Genomic DNA, 25,456 nt, shown 5'->3' with positions numbered 1-25,456 from the left:
ACTGAAGAGTCTGTTTCAGTGCTAGACATCTCTGACTGTGGGATCATAAAACTGCTCCGATTTGCCTCTGAGCACCTTGATGTCCACTTGTTCACTATCTAGCTTCCTCAGTCTCTGAGTGTATTTTTGCTCTGTTTAGTATTTTACTATTATGTTCACAGACCTTTCAGTAAATGAATTGTCCACTGCTGCCCGGCTCCTGACCATATTACAGAGGAGGTAGTACTGGATGTGTTGAATCATATCGAGGTGGATAAATCCCTGGGACCTGTTAAGGTGTATCCCAGACATTTGTGGAAAGCTAGGAATGTGATAGCAGTGCCCCTCCCTGAGATGTTTATATTGTCATTGGTGACAGGTGAGGTGCTGGAAGACCTGTGCCATTATTTAAAAAGGTGGTAAGGAAAGGCCAGGGAACAAGAGAACAGTGAGCCTGAAGTCAGTGGCAGGCAAGTTGTTGAAAGGGATTCTGAGGGACAGGATTTACATGTATTTGGAAAGACGAGGAATGATTAGGGATAGATAGCATGGCTTTGTGTGTGGGAAATTCTCTCTCTAACTTGATTGAGTTTTTTGTTTTGAAGATGTGACAAAGATGATTGATGAAGGCAGATTGTGGACGTTGTCTATATGGACACTGAACGATGTTCCACAAAGCAGACTGGTTAGCAAGGTAAGATAACATGAAATGTTGAGAGAACTAGCCATTTGGATACAAAACTAGCTTGAAGGTAGGAGGCAGAGGGTGATGCAGAGGGTTGATTTGTGGACTGGAGGCCTGTGAGCAGCAGTTTGCTGCAGGAATGGATATTGGGTCCTTAAATAATTGACTTGGATGTGAATATGATATATGGTCAGTAGGTTTACAGAAGACACCAAAATTGGAGGTGTAGTGGACAGTGAAGAAGGTTAGTTCTGAATGCAACAGGATCTTGACCAGATGGGCCATTGGGGCGAGGAATGGCAGACTGTGAGTTCAATTTAGACAAAAGTAAGCTGTTCGATTTTGGAAAGGCAAATCAGGGCAGGACTTAGACATTTAATGGTAAAGTCCTTGGGAATGTTGCTGAACATAGAGTCCATGGAGTGCAGGTTCATTGTTCCTTGAAAGTACAGTCATAGATAGGCAGGCTAGTGAAGGTGGGGTTTGGTGTGCTTATATTTATTGGTCAATGCATTGAGTACAGAAGCTGGGGCGTCAAATTGTGGCTGGACAGGACATTGATTAAGCCATTTCAGGAATTATGTTTTAGGTTCGAAATTCGTTGTTCTGGGAAGGATGTTGTGAATCTTGAAATAGTTCAGACAAGATTTACAAAGACTTTGCTAGGATTGGAGGATTTGGGCTACAGGGAGAGGCTGAATAGGCCAGGGTTAATTTCCCTGGAGAGTCAAAGACTGAGAGGTGACTTCATGGGGATTTATAAAATCATGAGGGGCATGGATACGGTGAACAGCCACGGTGTTTTCCCCCCAGTTAGGTGGGTTCAAAACAATTGCATGGGCTTAAGTTGAGAGGGCAAAGATTTAAAACAGATCTAAGGGGCAACGTTTTCAAACTGAGTGTGGTGTGTGTGTGGATTGAGCTGCCAGATGAAGTAGTGGAGGCTGATACAATTACAACATTTGAAAGGCATCCGATTGGGTACATGGATAGGAAGGGTTTCAAGTGATACAGACCAATCGCTGGCAAATGGGGCTCCAGTTGTTGAGGATTCCTGGTTGGCATGAACAAATTGGACCAAAGGTCTGTTTCTGTGCTGTACATCTCTATGACACTAATAAATGAAAATAAGATGTGTTCCTCTTTTGTGGAGAGCTAGCAGAAGCACAGATAATTGTTCTTGGAGCTGAGAAGGTTAAGCAGTGATTTTGATCAGCTGCAAATTTGTTTCTAAGATATTTAATTTTCAGAGAGAGGGGAATTGTTAACAATGTCACAATTTTAGTAACTATTTTCAGGTAATTGGCAAATAATAAGTGAATATGTGAACATTATGTTCTTCAGTAAGTTCTGAGCATCTGGAATAGTCTGAACGGTAGCTGGACAGACTCAGCAATTATTCATAAGCAGATTTGGAATTTTACCTTTTAAGGGAAGATTTGGGGTGCTATGGGCAAATGGGAAGGGAATTGGGACAGATTTGCAGCATCTCCAGAGGGAGAGAGTACAGCCCAAATGGGCTGAATAGCCCCCAGCCCCTGTGCTCTGTGATACTGTCCCATTCACTGTGAATGATGAAGCTCATCCCAGAGCAGAGAGAGGGAGGATACCACCAATCATCCGGGGCCCATTGTGAGGTGAGTGATGTCAGCGCAGGCCAATAGGGCCAGAGGGCAGTACTGGAGGACCAGGTCGTACCAGTTTGTCCTCATCCATTCGGAGTGAATGAGGCATCCTCAAGGTTGGAACTAAAGAAAGGCACATATCGCATCTGGAGGACATGAGATAGGGAGCGTTCTGTGGCTAGTGAGGAATTATATAAATAAGGAAGAGTTGTGAGGATGGTTTAGGTGACATTGATCAGGCGAGTTGAGGATGGAGGAATTTGGGGATCGTGAGGATTAGGGTCATAATGTTATACAGCAAGGAAACAGGCCCTGTGGTCCAACCAGTCCATGCCGACCATAATTCCAAACTGAACTAATTGTACCTGCCTCCGCTTGGTCCACATCCATCCAAATATTTCCTATTTATGTACGTATCTGAATGTCTTTTAAACATTGTAATTGTATTCACAGCTACCACTTCCTCTGGAAGTTCATTCCACACGTGTATCTTTTTTTAATTAAAATCTTAATGTATTTTCTCAAATCTTTCTCATTTCTTCTCAAAATGAATGCACCCGAGTTTTGAATCCCCCTCTCCCCCGGCTATTCACCCTAATCTACGCTCTTTCTAATTTTATAAACCTCTAATAAGCTCACGCCTCAACCTCGTGTACGCCAGTGAAAAAATTCCCAGCCTATCCAGCCTCTCCTTAGAACACAATCCCTCCATTCATGGCAACATGCTGGTAAATCTCTTCTGGACCTGCTCCAATTTAATAATCTCCTTCCGATAACAGCACAACCAGAGCTGGACAGAGTATTCCAGAAGAGGCCTCCCCAACATCTTGTACATCCCCAACATAACGTCCCAACTCCTGTACTCCAAGGTCTGAACAATCAAGGTAAGTGTGCTTAGCACCTTATTAACCACCCTGTCTACATGTCACACAAACTTCAAAGACGTGAAGCCCTCGGTCTCTCTGTTCCCATATCACTACTCAAGGCCCTACCTTTATTGAGAGTAAGTCCTGCCCTCGTCTGTTTTGTCAGGTTGTTATGTTTTGCATTTATTCCAATCCAAAAAAATTGAGTATAAAGGCAGTAGGGGTATAATTAAGAGGGAAATCAGGAGGCAAAAAAGGGACGTGAGATAGCTTTGGCTAATAGGTTTAAGAATGATCCGAAGGGCTTCTATAAATACATGAAGAAAAAAAGGCTAACTAGGGAGAAAATAGAGACCCTCCAAGATCAGCAAGACAGCCATTGTGTGGAGCTGCAGGCGATGGGCGAGATAGGAAACCAGTGTTTTGCATCAGTGTTTACTGTGAAGAAGTACATGGGAGATATAGAATGTGGGGAAATAAATGGTGACATCCTGAAAAATGTCCATATTACAGAGGAGGAGGAGATGCTGGATGAGTGGCTAAGGAGCTGGTGCAGGGGAAAAGGATTCACATTTTTTTGGATCATTGTGATCTCCTCTGGAGTAGAGTTGACCTGCATAAGAAGGATGGATTGTACCTGAATTGGAAGGTGTTAACATCCAGACAGGGAGATATTAGTGATACTCGGGAGGCATTAAACCAGTGAGGGAGTGGGTGTAAACCCAATAAGATAGTGAGGAAAGAGTATGTCTGAGACTGGTACAGTTCAGAAGTCAAATAGTCAAGGCAGGCAAGGGCAAGGCACAGAATGAAGTCGGACTGAGCAGTTGCACTGCATTTACCTCAATAGAAGAGGCCTGACAGGGAAGGCAGATGAGCTCAGGGTATGGTTTTGAACATGGCACTGGGATATTATAGCAATTACAGAGGCATCACTCAGGGATGGATAGGACTGGCAGCTTAATGTTCCAGGGTATAGATGCTGTAGGAAGAATAGAAAGGGGGACAAGAGAGGAGGGGGAGTAGCATTTTTGATTCAGGATAGCATTATGTTTTTGCTTAGGGAAGATATTGCTGGGAGTACGCCCATTGAAGTTATTTCGTTGGAACTGGGAAATAAGAAAGGGATGACCACCTTATTGGGGTATTCTGCATGGATTTTGTCTGGGTTCTCTGGTTTCCTCCCACAGTCCAAAGATGTGCAGGATAGGTTGGATTATCCAGGCTGAATTGTCCACAGTGTTCAGGGATGTGCAGGTTGGGTGGATTGTCCAGGCTGAATTGTCTGTAATGTTCAGGCATGTGTAGGTTGGGTGGCCCTGGGAAATGCAATTTTACTGGGGGAGGTGAGGAGGCTCTCAGGGTCAGTATCAGTGTGATGGGCTGAATGACCTGCTTCCACACTGTTGGGATTCTCTGATAATTCTACTAGTTTTAAAATAGTTACAGAAAATAATAGACCAGATCTACATGTTAAGGTTCTGAATTGGACAAAAGCTGATTTTGATGGCACGAGGCAAGAACTTTCACCTGGCCCCTCCAGCCTGCTCTACCATTCAATAAGATCAGGGCTGATCTTTTCATGGCCTCAGCTCCACGTTCCCGATCTCCCACCATAACCCTTAATTCCTTTCCTGTTCACAAATCTACATTTTGCCTGAAAAGCATTCAAATGCTGCAGTCAGCAGGGAATGCCACAGATTCACAACCCTTTAGCTGAAGAAGCTCCTCCTGATCTCAGTCCTAAATCTGCTCCCCCTTATTTTGAGGCTCTGCAGTTGGACCCGTCCCCAGTGGAAATAGCCTCCCTGCTTCTGTCTTATCTCCTCCCCTCATAATTTTATTTGTTTCCTATCCAACGTCCCATTCTTCTAAATTACAATGAGTATAGAACATGTTTTCTCAATCTCTCCACATACACCAACCCTCTCAACTCCCAACTCAAACTAGTGACCCTCCTCTGCACTCCCTCTAGTGCCAGTACATCCTTGCTAATGTAAGGGGATCAAACCTGTACACAGTACTCCAGGTGTGGCCTCCCCAGCACCCTGTACAGCTGCAGCATAACCATCCCTCTGGCAATGAAGGACAATATTCCCTTCACTGCCTTAATGACCTGCTGTACCTGCAAACCAACTTCTTGTGATTCATGCACAAGGACACCCAGCTCCCTCTGTACAGCAGCCTGCTGCAATATTTCACCATTTCATCATCCAGTTTGCTGTTAGTCCGACCCAAATGGATGACCTCACATATCCCAACATTGAACTCCATCTGCCAGATCCTTACCCACTCACTTAATTGATCTGTATCCCTGTGCAGACTTGCAATGGACTCTGCAAACTTTAGACAAGGCCAGAGAAGTAGGTTTTGAGGAATGTCTTAAAGGAGGAAAGCAGACCTGTGAGGTTTTGGCTGTGAATTTCAGACCTTGTTGCTTTGGCAACTGTAAAAGCAGCCACACAGGTGAGGTAATGAATTAACAGGTGATTGGGAGTCTCGAACAGAATGGGTTGTCGAGTTCTCAAAGGGTGTGTGATGCAGCGAGCTAGGGATGATCACAACCAGGAATTATATCAAGGGTGAGAATTTTAAATTGAGGGATGTGGGCCGGATACTGGCAGGTGAGACGAGATTGGGCTGGGATATCTGTTCGGCATGGACAGGTTGGGTCGAAGGGTCTGTTTCCATGCTGTACATCTCTGTGGCTCTATGTTGTTGATTATGAATAGCAGCCTTTTGGTGGATCAACAAGTTTTGGTACGAGGAAGTACTTGGGCAGAGATTTAGTTTTTCTTGAGATAACATGGAGGTTGAATGTGGGAAGTTGGCCAGGAGTGTGTTTGTATCAGGAAGTCTGGAAATAACACAAGGTGGATGAGAGTATATGAGCTAATACAATGTTAGAATCAGCTCGAAATAGTGGTCTTGTCCCCCTCACCTCACCACACCTCTGGGATTCAGCTGGTTGTCAGGTTGTGAATCAGGCGGTAACACAATCGGGAGCTGAGTGGCCCTGGTGGAGCCTGAAATGAGTGTCACTCAGCTGGCTGTTGCTGAGCAGCTGCTGCTTGGTAGCCCTGTTGGTGACATCTTCCATCACTTTACTGCTGATCGAGTGTGGACTGACGGAGGGAAATTGGCTTGGTTGGATTGCCCTGTGTTTTCTGTTGAACATGCCTGGGCAATGTTCCACAATGTCAGTAGATGCCAGTGCTGGAGCGGTACTTGGCTTGGCGGGTGGCAAGTTCTGGAGCACAAGCCATTAGTATTATTGCCAGGATATTGGCAGGGCCCGTAGCCTTTGCACTACTTAACCACTTCTTGATGTTATTCAAACTGAATGAAACTGGCTTAAAACTCACATCTGTGATGTTGGAAACCACTGGAGAAGGCTGAGATGGAGCATCCCACTTCTGGCTGCAAATGCTGTTGACTTATCTGGTGCATGGATGTGTGAGGCCCCTCCATCAGTAAGGGTGGGGATATCTGTGATGCTCCCTGCAGTGAGTTGTTTTATTTTCCATCACCGTTTATAACTGGGTGTGGCAGTACTGCAGAGCTCTGATCTGATCCATTGGTTGTGGGATCACTTAGCTCTGTTGCTTGGTGCTGATGCTGTTTGATATGCAGATGGTTCTGTTTGGTAGCTTCACCAGGTTGGCACTTCATTTTAGTTATGCCTGGTGCTGCTCTGGGCATGCCCTCCTTTCCTGTCCTTTGTGATGGGTGAGAGCAGGATTTCCAAACCCATGAGATTACAGATTGTGCTGGAGTACAGTTCTGCTGTTGTTGATGTCCCACAGTGCCTCAGGGAGATCCAATTTACGTTCCTACATCTCATCAAAGTCTGTCCCATTTAGAACGGTGATAGTGTCACTCAACACAATGGAAGTTTTTCTCAACTTTAAGCCAAGACTTGTGTCTCCAAAAAGAATGTGCAATGGTCGCTCGTACCGATACTGTCATGGACAGATGTATCTGTAGCTGGTCAGTTCATAACAATGAGATCAAGTATGTTTTTCCCTGTTGTTGGTTCCCTCACCCCCTGCTGCAGACTCAGTTGAGCAGCTATATCCTTTCGGACCTGACCAGCTCAGTCAGTAATTCTGTTGCAGAGCTAGTCTCGATTGTGGACATTGAAATCCTGTAGCCAGAGTACGTTTGACACCATTTTACTTCCTCAGTGCTTCCTCCAAATGTTGTTCAACATGAAGGAGAAGTGATTCATCAGCCAAGGGAGGACGGAGCGTGGTAATCGGCAGGAGCCATGAGACTTCCTGGTGTCCGGAGTCAATGCTGAGTACTCAGAGGGCAAATCCTCCCTGTCTGTGCCACCACCTCTGCCTGGTCTGTCCTGCTGGTGGGACCAGACATATCCAGAGATTTCAGGAGAAAGTGAAGACTGCAGATGCTGGAGATCAGAGTCGAGAGTGTGGTGCTGGAAAAGCACAGCAGGTCAGGCTGATGAAGGGCTTAGGCTCGAAACGTCGATTCTCCTGCTCCTTTGATGCTGTCTGACCTGCTGCGCTTTTCCAGCAACACATTTTCAACATTGTCTGTAAGAGTTGATTCCATGAGTATGAGTATGTCAGGCTGTTCCTTGATTGGTCTGTGAGACAGCTCTGCACATTTTGACACCAAACTCCAGATGTTAGTCTGGAGGACGTTGCACCATCGAGAGGGCTGATTCTGTGGTTGTATTTTCTGGTGCCTTGTCAGATGCTGAGTGGTCCATCCAGTTTCATTCCTTTGTTGAGACTTTGCAGTGATTAATACAGTGAGTAGCTGGCTGGGCCACTGTCGGGTTGGCAGGATATTTTTCCACCATTGACAATGGTTCCATGGAGATTAGGAGATTCCTAATTCCAGTTATTTTTTCTTGAATTCAGATTCCACCATCTGCCAAGTTGGGATTCGAACCAGGATTTCTGTCATTGGTTTTAATATTTTGGGTAAAAGTTAAATACATTCGGTTTGTTCACTCACTTTAAATATCACTTACCCAGGTTTTGTTTCTTTGTGAAACACTGTCCATCATCCTGTCTCCTCCATCCTTCCCTCCAACAACAAGAGTTTGGAGCACATGGAGTTTCTCTGTCACTAAGACTGAGACAATCCGATCTGCTGCTTCCCTCCCTCCCACTGAGTCAAACTGCCTCACGTGGTGTTCCCGGATTTTGTCCAAACTTTCTCCAATCCCGGTCAAGCCTTATCAGAGCTCATCTTGACCCTTTAACCCTCATCTCAGTAAACCATAGAGTTTCCAACTCTCTCTCCTCCCCCTCCTCATCAGTCTCCGTCACCGATTCACAGATATTGTTCCTTGTTCTGTCTTTTCTGGTTATGTCCTTCTCTCCCATTCTGTGAAAAACTAATATTTGACCTCATGGTTGTTGAAAAATCCTGCTCCATCTCCACTCTCCCTTTCCTTTCTGAATTCCTTGCATTTGGTGTCCCTCATGGATCTATCTTTGGCCCCTCTTGTATCTCCTCTACATGCTGACAGGAGGTGACATTGTGCAAAAGCACCATGTTGGGTTTCACATGTACACTGACAATGCCCAGCTCTCCCTCCCCGTCATCCCTCTCCATTACTCCACTGTTTCTCAGTTATCAAGCTGCTAACCACATTCCCACTACTCGATTAGGTGCAGTTTCCTCCAATGAAACATTGTCATGGTTAAACCCGTTGCCTGACCAATTCCTTTCCCTTACTGCTGAGCCCCTCCCTCTCACTGAGAACTATACAGCAGAACTGCACTCTTCACAATATTGCAGTTCACTCTTCACAATATTGCAGTTGTTTCTGACGCGAAGCTGACCTTCTGATTAGACGTTTACACAATCCCAAACACCAGGAATTCCAATCTCTTAAACGTTGTTTGTCCCCTCCTCACTCCAGCTCCATTGCTACTGAAACCCCTTACCCGTGTCTGTGTTGCCTTAAACGTGATGAATCCGAAACAGAACCCTTGATTCTGTGACTGGCTCAGAATCTGGTTTCAGACTCCCCCCTCAGTATTTACCCTCAGACACATCAGTATTTATTCTGTCAAACCCCTTCAGAATCTGGTGGTGCGGTCTGATTGTAGCTGGTGGGAATGGCAGAAGCTGATGTGTTGTATCTGGGTGGAAGGTAAGGACTTGGGGTGGTGGGGGGAGCTTGCGGGGTGTTCTATCCTTGTTGCAGTTGGAGGTGTGGGTTTCAAAGGCAGAGGTGCAGGAAGTGGAGGAGATACATTGGATGGTATTGACCACATGGGAGGGGAAATTGCAGTCCTTGAAATATTTGGTATTTTGGTATGTTCTGGCTTCACTGGAACACTGCAGTAAGCATGAGACAGAGGTGTTGGCCAGGTGTGTTATAGTGACAGGCAGCTGGAAGCTCGGGCTGTGTTTTTGCAGCAGAACGTCGATCATCAGTCGCCATTTCCACCACCTCCACTGAGATGCTGCCAGACACAGGTTCCTGTCCCCTCCATTAACAGCTATGCACCCTCCCAGCCAGATCGTAATCCACTCCTTTGTCTTTCCAAATGTTCCGGTCTCTCTCTGGGTCCTGTCCCTACCTATTATTTACTCTTTAACCCCTACCTCCTGCAGTACAAAGATCTGCAGGTTAGTTGAATTGGCCAAGCTAAATTTCCCATAATGCTCAGGGATGTGTAGGTGAGGTGCATTAGTCAGGAGGAATATACAGTAATAGGGTAGGGGAATGGGTCTGGGTGGCATACCATTCGGAGGGACGCTGTGGAACCTTTGGGCCGAATGGCCTGTTTCCACACTGTCAGGATTCTAATGTTCCCAGCTCCCATCGGTTCTGAGGAAGGGCCACTGGACAGATTCCTGTTCCCAGATGCTGCCAGACCTGCTGAGCTTTCCCAGCACCTCCTGCTTGTTGTTCCTGATTGACACCATCCATCCACCTTCCGGGTTTGATTCAGGCAGGGGGAGGATCCCACCACTGACCTCACAATGGGGTCCAGCTGATTGATGGCAGCTTCGGACCAATAGGAAAATGTGGTGGGACTGGTGGACCAGGTGGAAGCAGCTGGTCATCCAAACAATGGGAGTGAATGAGGGGCGTGGCCAGTGGGATGACACGTCACCAGTAACTCCGCCTGTGCAGTGCCACGTGACTTGGCCGTTGGTGAATGTGGGAGACACAAACAGGGAAGGGGAGAGTGGCCTCGGAGACAGGGAGGTAATGCGTCACTTTATACTGGGAAGTTTTAATTACACTGTGCGGGTCGTAGGTCTGAATTAGAAATTCTTAATCCCACGTTTGCAGCAGATGGGAAAATGGCTGTGGCCCTCAGGCAGTGATAGGTCCTGGGATATGGCCGCCATCTTTATTGGGGTAAGGCACAGTGAGGCACATGTCCCCTTCCTAGGATGGGGCAGGTGTGTAACTTGAAGAGAGGCATTTACACATCATGCACATACCAAGAAAAAAGTATGTCTTTATATTCTTCCTGTACTGACTAAGTTTTGTTTTGTGAATTTATTTCATAGGATATTAAATCAGAATAATTGAGGCTGGGATCTCAAAAGCAAGTTTTTACAGTCAATGGAGTCATCAGGATCTGAATATCATTGGCATTTAAATGTGGAAGGAAAAAGTTTTGTCTGTTTGTGGGAAAATATTTCCAATATTTTTGTTAAGCAGAAAGATGTACAAATTTGTGGTTGGATCACCCTTTGGGTGTGTGCTCTGTTCTGGGCCCTGCAGCTGAGGTAGGAATTATTGGCCTTCGAGGGAGCGCAGATTTAAACAAAAAATACCTCATCTCTTTGTAAGAACTCTCAAATTTAGACCCAGTCACCCACTTCATGATGTTAACCTGTAAACTTCATATTTTCAATGACCTGCAAACTTCCCATTAAAAGTCCTTGTGGACTCAAATTCCAGTACCTTTTCAGATGGAACGTTCCAGATTCTGACAACTGTCTGTTCATTCAGAAACTGCTGAGGTTCATGTTGACTCTGGGGTTACAAAGGGCTGAATTGAAAGATGAGATGCTGTCCCTGAGTTCCCATTGAGATGCATTGGAACAGTACAGGAGGCTGAGGGCAGTGTAGGTGTGAGCAGACAATGACAATGACAGGGCTGCACTGTGAGGGCTGCTTGGCTCAGTGAGAGTGTTTTGGAGTTAGATGAAAACAGAGCGAGGGGAGACAGGGAGAAGGTGAAGCTGAAACTCAGTTTTAGTTCAGGCCGTTCAGAAATTCCCATGGTCCCAATGGGAACAGCCAGTTTTTAAGTGATACCTGCGGGGTATTTGTTAACAGTTTTTAAAGTAGTTTTCCTGAGGGCAGTTGAGAGTTAACCACATTGCTGTGGGTCTGGAGTCACATGTAGGCCAGACCAGGTGAGGATGACAGTTTCCTTCCCTACAGGACATGAGTGAACCAGATGGGTTTTCTGACAATCGACAATGGTTTCATGGTCATCCTTTGCCTTTTCACTCTAGATTGTATTGGATTCTGATGTCCGCACAGCCATGTTGGGATTCTAACCCTAATCCTCGGAACATTGCACATGTCACTCATCTGGCAGGAATACCATTAAGCCATTGCCTCCCCTTTTTAGCAATGTTTAAAGCAAGTTCCATCATTCTACGTGAACAATGTGCAACATCCATGTGTCGGCCTCTCCAAAAGGTTAATCAACAGAAATTTGTTTGGGAGTGAAATATTTCACTTTTTTGGGGGGAGGGGTGTTTATTAAACAAAAATGAATCTAAATAAAAATCTGATGCCACGGACATGTAATTTCTGAAGGCGGAGGGGGATTACGGAGACAGGGAGGGTTGTGGGGCCAGAGGGGGACTGTTGTCCAAACATCACTGTGGTGTACATGGACTGCAGCATTTCAGGGAGGCGGTTAACCACCACTTTCTCCAAGACAAGTGAAGGTGGCCAATAAATACTGGTCTGGGCAGCAAAGGCAACTCCCAGTGAATAAAACCAAGCAGTGACCTCTCTGAGCTGACTTGCTGTGATGTTAAAAACCTCTCTGAAAATGGAGCGGGCAGAGAAGAGAAACAGTGACATTTCACAGCTGCCCTCAGAGAGACCTCACCCTTGGAAGTACTCAGAGCCGGGATTCAGCTCAGTGAGTTTCAGTCTCTTCAAATATCAATCTTAGTCGGTTTTATTTTATTAAATCTACAACAATAGGAGTAAAGTGAGGATTTCTTTTTAATGTCTTTGGGTCTCTTGATTAAATGTTTAAGATATGAACCGTAAGCATTGCTAATCTCGGGCAGTATTTTTTGAGAAGTAAGACTGTGTCTTTGACTTGGTCTGTAGGTTGTTAAGGCGGAGAGATGGTCTGTTGTAGAGTGGCGTGCTGTTCCTGTCGGATGTGGGAAATTAGGGAGAGTCTCAATGATCCTGATGATTATGTCTGCAGGAAGTGTGATTGCAAATCCTATTGGAACGCATGGATTGGTGGAGGAGTGATTAAAGGCAGTGAGGAGTTAACAGGAGCCGGGGGTGTGATATGTGGCCGTCTCAGGATTGCAAGATACTGCAGATACAGTCAGGTAGATGGGTTACCTCCGGGAAAGATAGGAGGGGTAGGTAGGTACTGCAGGAGTCTCCACTGGCTATCCCCATCTCAGACAAGTACACGGTTTTGAAAAATGTAGGTGGTAATAGACTTTCAGGGGAATGCAGAACTGACAGCCAAGTTACTGGTACTGAGACTGGCTTCTAACATAATGTGAGGTATATCCATTTCCACACGATCGATAGTGATGGGGGACTCTCTAGTCAGGGGCACAGTCTGCCATTTCTGCAGCTGACAGTGAGACATCAGAATGGGGTGGTGCTGCCCTGGTGCCAGTGTCTCACAGAGGGAGCAGAATATTCTCAAAAGGGAGAATAACCAGTGGGAGGACATTGTACATTGGTAGCAATGGCATAGGAAGGGGAAAGCATGGGGTCCTGATGAGCAGGGAGATTTGCTAGTGCCACTCGGGAGGCATTAAACCAGTGAGGGAGTCGGGGTAAACCTAAAGAGATAGTGAGAAAAGAGGTGAGTCTGAGGCTGGTACTGTTCACCGGTCAGACTGTCAAGGCAGGCAAGAGCAAGTCACAGAATGAGGTGGGACGGACCAGTTACACTGCATTTATTTCAGTGCAAGAGACCTGACAGGTCAGGCAGGTGGGCTCAGGGTATGGTTTTGAACATGTGACTGGGATATTACAGCAATTACAGAGGCATCACTCAGGGATGGATAGGACTAGCAGATTAATGTTCCAGGGTATAGATGCTATAGTAAGGATAGAAAGGGACCAACAGCGCAGTGGGAGAGGTGTTTTTGATTAAGGATAACATTATGGCTGGGCTTCGGAAGGATATTCCTGGGAGTACATCCAGGCAAGTTATTTGGTTGGTACTGAGAAATAAGAAAGGGATGACCATCTTACTGGAATTGTGTTATAGACCCTCTCCCAATAGTCAGCAGGGAATTGAGACACAATTTTACCAGGAGACCTCAGATATCTGTAAGAATAATATGGATGCAATGATAAGTGGTTTTAACTTTACCAACATGGCCTCGGAGTGCTGTAGTGTTAAGGGCTTGGATGGAAAGGTATTTGTTCAGTGTGTACGAGAACGTTTCTGATTGAGTTTGTAGGATGTACCGACGAGAAAAGGAACAAAACCTGACCTGTTTTCTTTATTCATTCACAGGATGAGGCTGTCACTGGCTCGGCCAGCATTTATTGCTGCGTTTACCCAGAGGGCAGTTAAGAGTCAACTGCGTTGCTATAGGTCTGGAGTCCCATGCAGACCAGACCAGGTAAGGATGGCATTTTCCTTCCCTAAAGGTCATGAGTGAGCCACATTGGTTTTTCCAACAATTGACAATGGATTCCTGTCATCACTAGATTATTTTTTCCAGATATTTATTGAATTCACGTTCCAAAATCTGCCGTGATGGGATTCAAACCCTTGTCCCCAGAACGTTATCTGGGTCTCTGAGTTAACTGTCTGATTTCACCCCATCATCACTGCCTCTTAGGAAATAAGGCAGGGTGAGTGACTGAGGTATTAGTGGGGCAGCTCATCAGCATCAAAGATCCCACAGTATTGTGGCTCAGTGGTTTGTGCTGCTTCCTCAGCACCGGGGACCTGGGTTTGATTCCAGCCTCGGGCAACTGTCTGTGTTGGAGTTGACACATTCTCCCCAGTGTCTGTGAGGATTTCCTTCGGGTGTTCCAGTTTGCTCCCACAGTCCAAAGATGTGTAGTTTAGTTGGATGAACCATGTTAAATTTCCCATATTCAGAAGATGAGGTTTTGGGATGTGCAGGCAAATCTCTGCCTGATGTGAAAAGATCATTTTGGGGTCTTGGACAGAGGTCAGAGGGAGGTGTGGCCGCATGTTTTACATCTCCCGTGGTGGTAAGGGAGGGTCAAGTGTGTGGAGCGTGGGTTGGTGGGAGGGTGTGGACTGAACAAGGAAGGCGCAGCGGGACAGAAATGATCAGGTAGAGTCAATGTGGCTTTGTACATGCACAATTGGGTCTCACTAACTTGAGTGAGTATTTTGAAGTGACGAAAAAATTGAATAAGGAAGGCGGTGAATGCTGTTGATATGGACATTCAACAATGTTCCACAAAGCAGACTGGTTAGCAGGGTTAGATAACATGGAATGCAGAGAGAGCAAGCCATTACAAAACTATCTTGAAAGTAGGAGACAGAGGATGATGGAGGGTTGCTTTGCGGACCGGAGGTCTGTGAGCAGCATTGTGCTGCAAGGATGGATATTGGGCCCTTAAATAAATGACTTGGATGTGAATATATGAGGTATGGTCAATAGGTTTACAGATGACGCCAAAATTGGAGGTGTCATGGACAGTGAAGAAGGTTAGCTCAGAATACAACAGGATCTTGATCAGATGGGCCATTGGAGCAAGGAATGGCAGACGGAGTTCAATTTAGATAAATGTGAGCTGTTGTATTTTGAAAAGGCAAATCAGAGCAGGACTTATACACTTAATGGTAAAGTCCTGAGGGGCGTTGCTGAACAAAGGGACCTTGGAGTGCAGGTTCATAGTTCCTTGAAAGTAGAGTCACAGGGAGGTGGGGTAGTGAATGCAGCATTTGGTACGCTCCCCATTATTGGTCAATGCATTGAATGCAGCTGTTGTGACGTCATATTGTGGCTGGACAGGGCACTGATTACAGCTCTTCTGGAATTCTGTTTTCAGTTCCAATCTCCCTGTTCTTGGAATCAGGCATCTGATTTGGTACATGAAGAGGGAGGATTTAGAGGGATAAGGGTGAACCGCTGGCAAATGGGACTCCATTAACGCTCTCCGTTATTGGTCAATGCATTGAATACAGAAACTGGGACGCCATATTGTGGCTGGACAGGATGTTGGTTAAGCCACTTCTGGAATTCTGTTTTCAGTTTGAATTTCCCTGTTCTCGGAAGGATGTTGTGAAACTTGAAAAGGTTTGGACAAGATTTACAAAAACGTTGCCAGGATTGGAGGATTTGGGCTACAGGGAGAGGCTGAATAGGCTGGGGCTATTTTCTCAGGTGAGTCAAAGACTGAGAGGTGTCTCCATGGAGACTTATAAAATCACGAGGGGCATGGATAAGGTGAGCAGCTGGCGTCCTATTTCCTCAGGTTAGGTGGGTCCAAAACTAGAGCACATGGGTTTAAGTTTAGAGGGCAAAGATTTAAAAGGGATCTAAGTGGCAACGTTTTCAAGCTGAGTGTGGTGTGTGTATGGGAGGAGTTACCAGATGAAGTAGTGGAGGCTGATAAAATCCCAACATTTAAAAGGCTTCCAATTGGATACATGAATAGGAAGGGATTTGATGGATACAGGCCAATAGATGGTAAATGGGAATCCATTAGTTTAGGATTCCTCGTTGGCACGGACGAATTGGACCGAAGGTCTGTTTCTTTGATGTTGATAATTTAAGATGCATTCCTCTCTTTTGTGCAGAGCTAGCTGAAGCACAGATAATTATCCTTGGAGCTGAGAAGGTGAAGCAGTGATTTCGATCTTGTGCAGATTTGGTTGCATGGTCTTGAATTTACAGAGAGAGAGAGGAATTGTTAACACTGTCACAATTTTTAGTAACTATTTTCAAGTAATTGGCAAATAATACAAGGTGAAAATGTGAACGCTATTTTACTCAGTAAGTTCTGAGCATCTGGAACAGTCTGAACGACACAGATTCAGCAGGTATTCTGAAACAGACTTGGAATTTTACTTTTTAAGGAAAGATTTGGGAGGCTATGGGCTCATGGGAGGGGACTTGGGACAGATTTGCAGCATCTCCAGAGAGAGAGAGTACAGCCCCAATGGGCTGAATAGCCCCAGCCCCTGTGCTCTGTGATACTGCCCTATTCACTGTGAATGATGAAGCTCATCCCAGGGCAGAGAGAGGGAGGAGCCAACCACACTCATGACAATAGTGCCCGGCTGATTGACGACAGCTCCAGACCAATAGGAGGAGAGTCTGTGTTCCCCTGCAGCCAATGGGAGTGAATCAGGGGTGTGGTCAGCAAGCCGACACCTGTCCATGAGCTGTGCAGGTGCAGTGTCACTGGGTGGGGGTGGGAGAGACAGCAGAGACTGGGACAGAGGCTGTAGGACCTGAATTACAAACTTCCGGTAAATTAAAACCAAAAGAACTGCGGAAGATGTAAAACAGAACTAACAACCCGGAGGGTCTGGAAAATCTCAGCAGGTCTGGCAGCATCTGTGAAGAGAAATCAGAGTTAAAGTTTAAGATCCGGTGTCCTTTCCATAGAACAGATGTTACTGAGGAAAAAAAGTCAGTTTATTTGCAGAAGATAGTGTGGGGAGAGGATATAAGGAGTAAAGGATAGGTGGGGATAGAGTGAGAAGAACAGTTGGATAAAGGAGTGGATAATAATGTGGCTGGGGGAGGGTGACTAGCTGTTAGTGGAGACAGTTAGTGGCTAACCATAGGTAGTGTGTAATGACAGGCTGTGAGAACAAGGTCTGGTGTGTGGGGTGGGGGGCTTCGACATGGGGTTCTTAACCTATGGTTAGCCCCTAACTGTCTCCATTGTAAGCTGTTGCCCACCTATATCACTCCACAATTGGAGCTGCCGAGTACACAAACCTTTGGAATATTCTCCCTAACCCCCTCTGTCCACCTTAAAGATGTATCTAAAAATCGTTCTCTTTAATCAACGTTTCCATCATCCGTGAAGAATTTTAGGAGATTTGTCAATGTGAAAGGCTCCCTACAATGCAGGTAGTTGTTGTTATTGTCTGACATCAGGAGAAACAGGGATGAGCCCTCTCTCTCTCATACCTGATGAACAGCAGCAAAAGCAGGAAGCACTGAGCATGCTCCAGCCCACAATGGGCCTCGGATTCTTGATGTTAATGGGGGAACGGGGGCTAGAGGTGCTAGTTGTTGCTTCAACCAATCGGAGTGAATGAGGGGCGGGACAATACTCAACCACGTGGTAAACTTCACGGACAGCACAGTGTTGTTGTGACCAAGGCATTGGAAATGTGTGAAGGTACAGGGCAGAGGGAAAGGAAAGACGTATTGACCAGAAAGAGAAGGAAATTTTCACGGTATGGCATGAGAGGTTTTACAGAACGTAGTGCACATTGTAAAACACCAATTTGAAAATCCCAAATGCTGCACCATTTTCCCTCCCTGTAATGCATTTTACACTCCCTGAAATATCAACTGTTTCTCCCTCCACAGATCCCAGTGATTAATGCCAAAGCCCCATTGCCTGGGGAGAGGGTGATGTTTGACTTCCTATACAGCTGCAGTTCATGTGGTGAAGGTGCTCCCACAATGTGGTTGGGTAAGAGCTGTTATAGATTATTCACTCAGCGACAGTGAAGAGTTGACAATGTGTGTGCAAATCAACAACAGTTTGTTTTTTTTTAAGTTTATAATTCCACAGAAATACTATTAAGAGCTTCTGACATAAGGCCACAGATGGGGATATTAGGTCAGGTGATCAAAAGAACTGCCAAATAAACAGGTTTTCAGGAATACCTTAAAGGAGGAAAGCAGGTCTGAGAGGGTTAGGGTGGGAATTCCAGGCAGTGTTGCCTTGGCAACAGGAGAAACAGCCAGACAGGTGAAGCAATGAATAAACACATCGTTGGGAATCTGAAAGAAAATGAGTTGTCGGGGTCTCACAGGTTGTGTGGTGCAGGGAGACAGGGATGTTCACAGCCAGGAATTACATCAAGGGTGAGAATTTTAAATTGTTGCTTGTTGATGGATCAACAAATTTTGGTACAAGTGAGCACTTGGACAGTAGGGTTTTAGATACTCTTGAGATTGCATGTAAGTTGAATGTGGGAGGTTGGCAAAGAGTGTGTTTGATAACGAAGTCTGGAGATAACACAGGGATGGACGAGTGTTTCAGTAAATGAGCTGAGACTAGGGTGGAGTTGGGTGACGTCACTAATGTAGAAATAGTGTTTTTGGTGTTAGACTGTGCCTCCTCCTCATCACTCCCCCTCACTAAGTCACAGATATTTTTCCTTGTTCTATCTGTCTCTCTTTTCTGGTTATGTCCTTCTCTCCCATTCTGCTACAAACTAATATTTGACCCCACCGTTGTTGCAAACACCTCCTCCATCTCCACTCTCCCTTTTCTTTCTGAATTCCTTGTATTTGGTGTCCCTCCAGGATCTCTCCTTGGTCCCTCCTGTTTCTCACCTACATACTGCCAGGAGGTGACATCGTCCAAAAGCACCGTGTTAGGTTTCACATGTACACTGACAATGCCCAGCTCTCCTTCCCCATCATCCCTCCATTACTCAGTTATCAAACTGCTCATCACGCTCCCACTACGCGATTGGCTGCAGTTTCCCCCAATGAAACATTGTAGTGGTTAAACTCATTGCCTTCAGTTGCTATTACAAATTTCTTTCCCTTACTGCTAACCCCCTTCCTCTTCCTGGGAACTATCTGAGATAGAACCATACTCTTCACAATATTGCTGTCATATCTGTAACCACAAGTTGACCTTCTGATCAGACATCTACACAATCACAAACGCCAGGAATTCCAATCTCTAAAATGTTGCTTGTCTCCACCTCACCCCAGCTCCATTGCTACTGAAACCCCTGACCCGTGTTGGTGTTGCCTTAAACTTGACGAATCTAAAACAGAATCCATGATTCCGTGACTGACCCAAAATCTGGTTCCAGACTCCCTCATGATGGGAAACATCCTCTCAGTATTTACCCTGTCAAATTCCTTAAGAATTCTACATGTTACAATGAGATCACCTCTCATTCTTCCCAAATCCAGTGAGTGGAGTCCCAACTACTTCAGCCTTTTCTTAAAAGATAATCCCTGCAAACGATGGATCATCCCAGTCAGGTTTCTGTGAAATGCCTCTGATGAAATGTATTTCCTTAAATAAAGGGACCAAAACTTCTGTCATTAATCCCAGATGTGGTCTCACTTCAATTTATAAACTTCATCAAGTTCCTCTCAGGTATATACTCCAAACAACTCCCTTTAAACCTGCACAGATGTTGAAATGCTCAGCAGGTCATGCAGCATCTGTGAAGAAAACTCAGTTAAAGTTTCGGGTCTGGTCACCCTTCCTCAGATACGTTAACTCTAATTTCTTTTCACACCTGCTGCTAGACCTGCTGAGCTTTTCCAGAAACTTCTGATTCTCTTCCTGGTTTACAGCATCTGCAGTTGGTTCGGTTTTCATATCCTTTAAACTTGCCATCTCTCCTCTAGAATTTGTCATTCCCACCTTGGGAAAAAGATTCACATTTGTTTGGTCTCCCCGACTCTGGGGGAAAAATATAAACCATGACTAGTCACCCTATCATTGCTCCTCATAATTTTATAAAGTTCGATAAAGCCACCTAAAGTGTCCAGTGCTGCAGGGAAATAGCCTCAGCCTATTCAGCCTCTCCCTATGGTTCAAATGTTCCAATACTGGCAACACCCTAGTAAAACTTTTCTGAACTCGTGCAAGTTTCCCAACATCTTTCCTGTAACAGGGAGACTGGAATTGAAAGCAGTCTGGGGATTCCAAAAGTGGCCAAGCCAATAAACTGTACAACTGAAACCCGATCTCCCAACTCCTATCCTCAATGCACTGCCCAATAACAGCTAGCATACCGCACACCACGTTCAGCGACCTGTCTACCTTCAACCACACTTTCAAGGAACTATCAACCCACACTGCACGGTCTGTTTGTCTGTCAACACTTCCCAGGAATTGCTATTAAGAGGTTGAGTCCTATACTGGTAACATCTTTCTGAAATCAGGGAGACTACAATTGAATGCAGTATTCTAATACTGGCCTCACCAATGCCCTACTCAGCCACACCATGACCTCCTAACCCCTATACTCAGTGACAGAATCCCCACAGTGTGGAAGCAGGCCTTTCGGCCCATGAGACCATACCAACCATCGGAACAGCATTCCACCCTAACTCTGTAACCTACCATTACCCAAAGCTAATCCAGCTAACCTGCATGGCTTTGGATTTGTGGCAGGAAATTGACAGCACCCAGAGGAAGCCCACGCAGACACACAGGGAGAATGTGCAAACACCACACAGACAGTGGAGTCGAACCAGAGTCCATTTATTGACCAGCGCATTCCATTAAAGGTCAGTGTCCCAAATTCCACATTCAGCACCTGATCTCCCTGAAACCCCACTTTCCAGGAACTATGCAGTTGTTCTGAGCCCTTCAGAGGGAAGTAAGGTGAGGAGGAGAAAACACAAATAGGGTTGAGTAGTAGATCTATAAAATAACTCTCCATCTTCCCCCTCTGTGTTCCCCCCCATCTCCCCCCACTCTCTTTTACACCCCCCCTCCTTTGTCGGTCAGTCCTTTGTCAGCCCCCCCACATCGTCGGTCGTGCATCCCCCCCCTTTGATCTGTCCCACAATCTGTCACACCCTCTGTCAGTCGCCCCCTTGTTGGTCGCACACCCGTCTCTTTTCCCCCCTCTGTCGGTTGCCCCCCCCGCCCTCAGTCTGTTCCCACTCTTTGTCGGTCGCCCCCTCTGTCCCCCCCCCAGTCTGTTCCCCTCCTCTCTAATCCTGTTTTCTGGCCCCATCCATTTCTGTGTCTCCCCTCTCTGTCCCCACCCATTTCTGTCCCAACCCTCTCGATCCACCCACCCTCTCTGTGTACCCTCCCCTCCCAGTCCCCTAGTTCTGTACTCCCTTTCCCCCCCCCCCCCCCCCCCGCCACCCCCGGCAGGGAAAATATCTTGTCTATTTACCCTATCCATGCCCGGCCTGATTTTAAAAGTCTCCTTCAGGTCACCGTTCAGCCTCTGACGGTCCAGGGAAAACAGCCTATCCAACCCTGGCAACATCCTATAATTCTTTTCTGACCCCTTTCAATTTTGAGAACATCCATCTGACAGGAAGGAGACCAGAATTGCATGGAATATTACAAAAGTTGCCGAATCAATGTCCTGTACAGCCGCAATATGACCTCCCAACCCCTATACTAAACACTCTGACCGATAAAGACAAGCAGACCAACTGCCACCTTCACTATCCTAATTTCCTTGCTATTCTACTGTTAAGGAACTATGAAGCTGCACTCCAAGGACACTTTGTTAAGCAGCACTCCCCTGGAACTTATATTAACTGTATACGTCCTGCTAAACTTTGCTTTTCCAAAATGCAGCAGTTCGCATTTTTCTAAACTGAACTCCTCAGCCCATCACCCATCTGATCCAGATCCCCTTGTACTCTGATCTTTTTCCCTGTCTACCACACCTCCCATTTTGGTGTCATCCGCAAACTTATTTATAAGATCTCTTATGTTCACATCCAAATCATGGATATAAATGACGAAACGTGGATCCAGCACCGATCCTTGTGACACTCCACTGGTCACAGGCCTCCAGCCTGAAAAGTACCCTCTGCCTTCTACCTTTGGGCCAGTTCTGTACTCCGTACGATCTAACCTTGCTGACCAGTCTCCCATGAGGAACGCCTTACTGAAGTCCATGTAGATCATGTCCATGCTCTGACCTCAGCAATCCTCTTTGTTATTTGTTCAAAAAAACTGAGTCAGATTCATGAGACATGATTTCCCATGCACATATCTGTTATTAATATCCAGGATTTAACTCTGTACATCGGGGTCTGCGTTATCCAGTTATAGGTGTTAATATTCTGGATGAAGTTCATGTACACCAGCATTTTGTCAGTGACTGTGTATTGAGTCTTGTTAATGTTACCAACACCGGTTTTTGAAACCTTTTGAAAGGCAGTCCCCGTATCCCTTGCCCACCAGGAAATGGTGGCAGTGTCCTTACCTCTGGACCAGGAGGGTCAGGCTCAGCGTTGAGGAACAGCATCTTTGAAGAGGATGATTAGAAAACCTGCCCAAGCCACCAGGCCATACTGTTTCCCAGCTGTCCCTGCCTCAGCCTCTAAACAGAACCTTCCTGTAGTTTCTCTCCTGTCAGACTCTCCCATTGCTCAGTTTGTCCAGGATTCCTTCCTGCTGCTGCACTGCTCCTGTCGCTCACTGACCTGTCCATCCCCCAGTGTCCTCCACATTCATTCATTGTTTACAATCCATTACCCCAGTTCTCCAGCCCATAGAGACGGCTCAATGATTAGCACTGCTGCCTCACAGCACCAGGTACCCGGTTTTGATTCCAGCCAAACCCAGAGTTTGTGCATTCTCCCCATGTCTGAGCGGGTTTCCTCCGGGTGTTCCAGTTTCCTCCCACAATCCAAAGATGGGCAGGACAGGTGAATTGGCCATTCTAAATTGTCCATAGTATTAGTTACATTAGTCAGGGGTAAATATAGGGTAGGGGAATGGGTCTGTGCAAGTTACTGTTTGGAGGGTCGGTATGGACTTGTTTGGCCGAAGGGCCTGTTTCCATACTGTAGGGATTCTGATATATTGGGCAGCAGCTGCTGTCAGTCTCCCGGACTCCTGTATGATTGGGAGCACGTGCTGTAGGAGGGGAGACCAGTGTATGGGCACAGTGCTGGCCTATTGTGGGAGTATGCACAGTGCCTGGGAAGGAGGCTGTGGTTGTGAGGGATTAATCTGTTATTGGCATCTTCCTCCCTCTGGGAGCAGGACCCAGGGGAATGGCCTATTTCCTGGTACCCTGACATGTGATCAGACTATCAGTGGGGCAGCATTTTGCAGAGAGTTATCAGAACTCTTTTGTGAAGATTCAGGGTTTTTATGGAAAATGTCAAGGATGGGCCTGCAATTCGAGTTCTAATTTGGTTCATTTTAGTAAGACAGGTTTTGGCCAGAGTGTGCAGGAAGCAGTGCATGCAGGATGGTCGTCATCAGAGGATTCACCAACAACGCCCCGCGCCCATCCCCCCCCCCCCCCCCCCCACCCTGCTGGACTCAGAGTCAGACTCATTAATTTGGTTCTTAGTCCGCAGACAAGAGCTAGGAAACTGAATTCAAAGTGAGGAGAGAGAGTGTGAGAACTGGGTGTGGAGGGAAGGGAGTGAGGAGATTGGTTTGGATTTCAGTTCACAGAAGAAAGAGATTGCTAGACTGAGAGTTAAAACTTTGGGAAACATGAAACTACAATTTAATACTATAATTATCTTATAAAGATCCATCCTGTATTAATATGGTGAGTTGTTTTCTCAGTTGTAGGGTACCGAAAGGGTGGATTTGTGGATGAGAAATTCAAATTGAACTTCATTTTCAGTTTTGATAGTTACTTGATCCGTGCCGATCTGAATATTCATTGGCCTTTTCATGTGGAAGGAAAGGTGTGTATTCTGTCTATGGGCGAATATTTCAAATCTGTGTGACTGGAAAAAATACTGAGGTACAGCCAAGTCCATGTTAGCGTGGTGACTGTGGAGAGAGAGTTCGTTTGTTTTTAGAAGTCTGAAAAATCATGGCATGTTTCCCAGGAACAATTAAGCCACTGCTTTGCTTTGTAGAAGGACAAGTCTTTAATTAACCATACAACCAGAAAGACACAAGGATACCTGCACCTTGGGAAATACTATGAAAACGGGATTGTTGTAAAGGAGTTCATTCTCGATCATGGACTGTAATCCATTGGCGTTGTCACGTTGGTTCCAGCGCCGTGGGGAAACACTGGAAATATGATGAATGCAGTGTAGGTTTCAGTTATTAAACTGTAAAAAGTGCAGAACAATTTACAAGGATGTTGTCAGGGCTCAGGGGTCTGAGTTATAGGGAGAGGTTGGACAAGCGAGGATTTTTTTTTGTTTAGAGCAGAGGAAACTGAGTGGGTACTGTTCTAGAAGTGTGTAAGACCATGAGGGGCATGGATAAGGTGAATGCATTCAGTCTTTTTCCCAGGAAATCTAGGACTGGAGGGCATCAGTTGAAGGTTAGAGGGGAAAGAATAGAAGGGAAGTTGAGGGGCAACTGTTTTACACAGAGGGTGGTATGTATATGGACAGAGCTGCCAGTGGAAGTGGTTGAGGTGGGTACACTCTCACAACAGGTAAAAGGCATTTGGACAAATACATGGATAGGAAAGGGTCAGAAGCATATGGGCCAAGTGCAGGGAAATGGGGTTAGTGTGGATGGACATTCTGGTCGGCATGGGCCAGTTTGGGCCAAAGGGCCTGTCTCTGCTGCAGGATGTTATAACTCTAAGTGCATCTGCTATTTCTCCCACTAACTCTGTTGATATCCTGGGATGTATTCCATCAGGGCAAAGAGACTTATCTATCTTTAGCTCCATTAGCTTGCCCAGCTCTACCTCTTTCGTGATAATGGTTGTTTCTAGTTCCTCACCTTCCTCAGTCTCCTTATCAATTACTGGCATGTTCTTCGTATCCTCCACTGTGAAGACTGACTGCTGTGTACTCATATTCCTAAACCATGCTGGATAGCAACAACTACATTAGCAGAACTCTGAGAGGTCTTCGTTGAGTCTTTATTGATGAGACATGGCAGTTACCTGGATAGTGTACATGCAAAACACCTCCAGGCAATATCAGGTAAAGCCCCACCTGTCCAATGTAAAGCTCCCATTCTTATACCTTTTGTGGTTTGGTACTTTGAATAGAGACTCTCTCTCAGTATTATCTCCATGACAATGGTCAGTTAGAAAGTCTACTTCAGTTTCGCACTTTGTGGTTAAAACATACACCCCTATGGCCCCCTCAAGTATCTGACAGGCACTTCAGTTTCAGTGGGGCTGTCTATCAGGATTCTGATATGGAGGAGCCGGTGTTGGGGTGGGGTGGGCAAACCTATGAATCACACAACACCAGGTTATAGTCCAACAGGTTTATTTGGAAGTACA

General features: G+C 45.8%; 1 long non-coding RNA gene across 1 annotated transcript; it reads left to right on the top strand.

The window, feature by feature from the left end:
• Positions 1 to 589: 589 nt before the first annotated feature.
• Positions 590 to 17,945, top strand: LOC132813937 (uncharacterized). The gene is made up of 4 exons (XR_009644224.1): positions 590 to 673; positions 3,069 to 3,173; positions 13,868 to 13,976; positions 17,898 to 17,945. It is a non-coding gene; the product is annotated as an uncharacterized LOC132813937 (long non-coding RNA).
• The last annotated feature ends 7,511 nt before the right edge of the window (positions 17,946 to 25,456 follow it).

The sequence above is a fragment of the Hemiscyllium ocellatum genome, unplaced genomic scaffold (genome assembly GCF_020745735.1).
Source record: "Hemiscyllium ocellatum isolate sHemOce1 unplaced genomic scaffold, sHemOce1.pat.X.cur. scaffold_556_pat_ctg1, whole genome shotgun sequence".
Classification (NCBI taxonomy): Eukaryota; Metazoa; Chordata; class Chondrichthyes; order Orectolobiformes; family Hemiscylliidae; genus Hemiscyllium; species Hemiscyllium ocellatum.
This window is presented reverse-complemented; position numbering and strand designations above follow the sequence as displayed.